This window comes from Tamandua tetradactyla, chromosome X (genome assembly GCF_023851605.1).
Source record: "Tamandua tetradactyla isolate mTamTet1 chromosome X, mTamTet1.pri, whole genome shotgun sequence".
Lineage (NCBI taxonomy): Eukaryota > Metazoa > Chordata > Mammalia > Pilosa > Myrmecophagidae > Tamandua > Tamandua tetradactyla.
Genome location: NC_135353.1, coordinates 167,362,190 through 167,368,189, shown reverse-complemented (window position 1 = coordinate 167,368,189; position 6,000 = coordinate 167,362,190). Strand labels below are relative to the sequence as shown.

At 41.3% G+C, this 6,000-nt stretch overlaps 1 pseudogene; it reads left to right on the top strand.

Annotated features, from left to right (window-relative positions):
• The first annotated feature begins 1,508 nt into the window (after positions 1-1,508).
• On the top strand, positions 1,509-1,856 carry LOC143672155 (large ribosomal subunit protein uL23 pseudogene; annotated as a pseudogene).
• The last annotated feature ends 4,144 nt before the right edge of the window (positions 1,857-6,000 follow it).

Below are 6,000 nucleotides of genomic sequence, written 5' to 3'. Positions count from 1 at the left end.
TTGGTTATTGCCTTGAATGATCAGCGCCTCTCTCTAGTCATCTTTAAAAGGCTGCTGGTCTTGTAGAAATAAATGAATGAAAGCAAGCAGCACTTTCAAACACGACCCTTATAATTAGTGGGCCTCAGTAAATGTGAGATTAGTCCTATTAGCATCCTGTCTAGTAAATGAAAACAGTGGGTCTGTGATTTACCTGGTGCAATACCAAGCGTACCCACCCACCCAAGGACTGTGGTTTCCAGTGCTCATAATGAACCCAGTGGCATTGGATGGGCTGCTCTTTGAGATGAGGAAGGACATAACTTAGATGCAAAGGTCAAGGCAGCATCGGCTTTAGATTGCATGAGCATCTGCTGGCATAAACTTACTGACTGGTCGATTCTAACAGGCTGGATTTGACTGCCCAAAACCACTATTAGCTACATCCTTGGAAGTTGTTTCCACAAGACTAGGAACTAGATGGATTTCTGTTTAATTAAGATTTCTATAAACCAAGAAGATGCAAAACTTGTTTTGACTAGACATATACTTTACAAGTATTTCCCAACTACACAAAAGAAGATTGAGTATCTAGATAGATATGTGGATCTCTCTATATTGAATGGAAGATGTGAATAGATAATAAATGGAGAGTTATGTACAATAAATGACAGATGTAGATATTTATATGGATACACATGTGCATATGTGGTTACATGCATTTGCATACCTATACCTCTATATGTAATTAAGTCAAGCAAAAACTGAAAAGAACTTAGCTCACTGTGGTGCAATCAAAATATGATGCATAAATATGACTTTCTTCTTCTCCAGCTGTGCAAGCAGGAATGTTAATAGCATTTTCACTCAGTGTCTCCTCACAGTCCATCAAGTGGCTCGCAACACTGGGCACATACTAGAATCATGGGGGAGCCTTGAAAACATGACATGCATGCCTCATGCACACCTTCGCGTCTGGACACAGGGCTTCGTAAAGGCTCCGCTGGGGATTCTAATGGGCAGCAGATTTTGACAGCCTTTGACCTAGGGTCAGAGTCACGCTAATAATCAGAGCCAAATGTTCAAAATTCAATCTTTAAGTATAACATTAATCTGGAACTCAATTCTCTTTTTTATTTCTGTCAATATCTAACTTTCTAAGCAGTAATGAACTCCATCCCCCCATTCACTTCCAGGCCATACATATGCATTACTACTTCTCTCAGTGAAATGATTTTTCAAATCTACATATTTTATTCACTCATGAATTTAGTTTCATTGGACAGTCTTTCTAGACAGACTCGTTGGACATGCAGCCGCTTTATGAAAACAATACAGAAACTGAAATTCAAGACAGCATCAAATGCATATGGAGTTGATCCGTTCTATAGCACAAACCTAAAATATGCATTAGTGACACGAGAAAGTATGTAATACCTCCTAAAACCTTTGAGTACGCCGCTCACGTCCTTTAGATGTTCATCTGCATAAAACACAAGGGCTTCCTTTTCTCAAAGGTGGCACTGAAAATGAAGGGAGCCCCTCTCAAAGCCAAAGCAAAGACCCTAAAGGCCAAGAAAGCGCTGCTGAAAGGCATCCTCGGCCAAACAAAAAGAAGATCTGGATGTCGTCCACCTCCCGGTGGCCCAAGACACTGCATTTTCCCAAGATGGTCCAAATATCCTCGGAACAGCACCCCCAGGAGAAACAAGTTTGGGCACCATGCCATCATCGGCTTCCCTCTGACCAGTGAGCCAACCATGAAGAAGATGGAAGACCAAAACACACTTGTCTTCATTGTAGAGCTCAAAGTCAGTAAGTATCAGCTCAACCAGACTGTGAAGAAACTCAACGCCATGGCCAAGCTCAGCACCTGATGGGGAGAAGACAGCATGTTTGACTTGCTCCTGACTATGATACTTTGAATGTGGCCAGTAAAATAGAGGTCACTCAAACTGAGTCCAGCTGGCTAATTCTAAATACTACATATATAAATATATATAAATAAAAGGAACCCACAATGTCTTCTACACGAAGGCACTGGATAAATAAAATAGGATAGAAATAAATATATACAACTCACGCGCACAACTGTTTGCATGCAAAACTGGTGAAATAAGCTCAATGGATTATATCGAAGGCAAGTTCCTGGTTATGATATTGTACCACAGTTCTGAAAAAACAATCCACGTGTTTCTTACATTCTTTTAACTGCATGTGAACCTAAAATTACCTCAAAAAGTTAAAAAAAAAAAAAAAAAGACTCCTATAAAGAAAGGCACCAAACCAGGAGGTCTTGGATTTGTACTTAAAGTCAGTAAAACCAAATCCCCCACAGTGAGGTCTGGATCCCAAGTGGTTCATCATCAGGTGAAAAGCACCCAGCCTATTCAGGGCTATGTATTGCATGCTTCTCCTCAGCAACATTTAATCTAGTTGTTTCCATCTTGAAAGCTTGTGCTCCATGTCTGGTCTTCACCATGTGAAACAACTTTGGTCCTTAACCACATGTCCACCATCTTTGTCTCCTCACCCACCTTACCCTCTTCTTTCCCTGAATTCTGTATTTTCTAACTGTCCGGTGTCACAGCTTACTTTTCCCAGTTATTTATCTACTGATGTGGGACAATTTTTAAATTTTAAGTAGTACTGTTCTTTCTTAGTTTTGGCTTTTCCACATTTCTCTCACTGTATTCTCTATAGCTCAGAACTTTTCATTCTGAAGATTCTACATCAACAGTTCCCTTTTCTCATCTTACAGTAAAAGCAATTCCATTACGAGGGGGTGGTGCAAACATGACTAATGCCCTTTCTGCAAACTGTTTTATGGATTATAAAAATCCTCAGGTCTGTGACATTTTTAGACACCTACGTTAGAATTTGCAAAGTCCTTCACCCGGGCATGACTGAGAACAGCCTTCACAGTACATCTGGTGAGGAAACGGTAAAATCCATACTTCAGATGGGAAAACCAAGGCAGAGAAAGGCAATTATACTCCAGCTGCTGCAGCACAGCAGAATGCCCAGTTCTTCCCTCCTCAGACTCAATGCTTTATTTCCTTTCCTGTCACCCACAGCTACCTCTCCTTTAAGCAGCATGTTTCAAAAATGGCCAAACTATGTATAAGTGTTCCCCAACTTATAAACATACTATGGCCTAAAGACTCAGTTGTGTGGAAATTTCTCCCCAAACAAAACAACAGCAAAAATATTCATTGGGTTTTGAGTTCCTCATCCCATCCTACCCCCCAAAAAAAGTTCTGCTGACTCAGCAGTGCAGTTCAAACAGGAAAAGAATGTGGCAGAAATCAGGTTATCTTGCAACCTTTCAACCCGATCTGGGAGTCTTAAGCCTCCACTCGCTTTGATCTTTGAAGGAAGTGGAAAGAAGGGAGGACGGGAGACACTTTGAGATGTGGGTAGCCATGCAGCTGAGGATGGTGGAGCTGATACCTTGGACCACGGAGCTGACCAGGGATCCAGGACAGGCAACCATCAGAGCTGGGGGTAGAGGGGATGCTGGGGGAGAGGCTGCCCCAGGGGTGGCAGGGGCGCAGGTGGTGGCACCGGCCTTCATGACCTATGATCAGTGGCAGAGGAACCCACCCAGGAGGATACAAGGATGAGGTCCACAATCTCCGACCTTTCCGTTTCAAGATCAAGATTAGCAAGTGTTCCTACCGTGCCAGTTCCCCTTACTTTCCAGTTGACCATCAGACAAATTTACACTGTAAAGAAAGGCAGGGATCTCTAGTCACTTAGGAGAGTCAAATTGCAATATATCATGTACCTGCATTTGGAAATTGGGTAGTGTTGCTAAAATATTTTTCATTGAGATGAAACCCACGTAACATAAAATTGACCATTTTAAAGTATTTAATTCTGTAGCATTTACTACACGGTGCTGTTCAACTGTCACCTCTATCTACTTCACAACATTCTCACCACCCTGGAAGAAATCCCTGTATCCATTAACTAGTCACGCTTCATTCCCCCATTCCCCAAACACTGGCAACCATAAATCTACTTTCTGTCTCTATGGATTTATCTAATCTGGATATGTCATATGAATAGAATCATATAATATGTGAGCTTTTGTCTGGGCTTCTTAGGTCAGGTACTTATAACAGTTTAAAAAAAGAATGTATTATCATTATTTGAAAATTAAAAAGCACTGACCAAAACAGTATTCTAGATGCAGTGGCTTCTAATTATAAAGTGATATGGATCAGGGAAATTCCATGATTTTGAAGAGGAGATGATGATAAACGAGGTTCAATGGCTCCAGTAGACACTCAGTAGACCCAGCCTCAAACCTAAGAGCATTCCTGTCTTTGGCTCACCCCTGTATCCATAAAGTCTTGTCAACTCCAAGTCCTAAGCTTATTCACAATCTGTTGGTTTAGCTTTTCCTTCATCATGACGACTATGTTTAAATCTGCTTATTGGTCCTTACATGGTCTTCTAAGGTACGGGGTCCTCTTAGTGATATTTTGTTGTGACATCTGTGCTTCCACAATCCCTACAATCCTTGGAGTCGGGGTGACCCTTCAAAAGGTCAATGACATCCTGTGACTCTGGACTGCCTCCCTTGACCCCTCTGCGACCCTGCCTCATAGGCTTGCACTCTCCCATCTCCTCCACTCTTCACACAGCTGGCTTTTTGCCATCATGCAGGTCCTAGGTGAACTCTCAATCCCACAGCGGAGTTTTTTTTTCTCCTTTCATGGCATTTATATTATAGTTGGGCAGTAAGATTAGACATTAAACCACTGCAGATATAAATAAGGAATTGCATATTATGAAAATCACTTGGTGGGAAGTAAAGTAAAGGGAGGAAGCTGAAGAGTTAGGGAAGAGCTGTGGGCAAAAAGCCTCTAAGGTGGGAAGGGGCAGGCTAGGCTGACAAACTGCAGAGACCACGTGGCCCAGCGGAGTCCTGACTGACCACCGGATGAAGGGGGCCTCGGGGTCACCCCTAACATAGGCCAATCTTGCTTTGCATCACTGCACATGCCACCACCAGGTTTCCACATATATTATTTTGTTATTGTCTGTCTCTTCCTACTTGAAGAACCCATGACAATAGGATGCTCATCTTTCTCAATCAACATCCCACCTCTAGAACAGGACTTAGCACACAGTGGGGACTTGGAAAACAGTAGATGAATAAAAGGAAGAATACGGTAGTTGGAGACTGTATGCAGAAAGAAAAGTTCCCATCCAGTTCCCCTGGATAACAGCCCTTTATTTCTTACACTTTGTGGAACGCCACTGTTCCACTCTGTTCAGCAGATGTGCTCTCTGCCCACTGCAAGTCAGAGTAGGGCTGCAGAGACCACTCAAAACTCTTCCTGGGTGCTAGAGACTGGAAGACATTCGACACAGTATGTAGTTGAAAAATAAAGAGATATGGATTAAAATTTATTAGTGATGCATACATTAAGGGCTTTATGGATACAGTTTGGGGGTAGGGGCAAAAGCTAACTTAAAATTCTACCACTGATTAAAAATATCTCCACTCAAACCATCAGGAGTAACAGTTGTAAATGCAGAGAACTGACTCTGAGTGCTGACTGCCAGACTCCCAGTGACTTTCATTAGAATGAACTTCTGGTTGTTAACATTTACCAGACTTCAAATTCCATTCACACTGACATGGAAATTTATGTTTTCTTAATATCTCTGGCAGCAAAGCAAACGCTCCACTTTTTTTTCTTAAAGGAAAAAACAACAACAAAATATGTTTCTTTATGAAATAATTGATTCATTGGGCAGGTTTAAGGGAACTTTATTACTGAACCAGTATGTACAAACTCTACCATGAAAATAATGAGTCACAGAATATTGGACTATTTACAATACTTTTTTTTTTTTTTTACAAGATTACTTTCTCTCTAAACAACAAGACAGACATACACAAAAATCAAACATTTTTATTACATACATAAATAAATATTGACTTTCAATGACCATTATGAGGGACATGATTTCTACAGACCATTTGGATGAGAAGGTAGA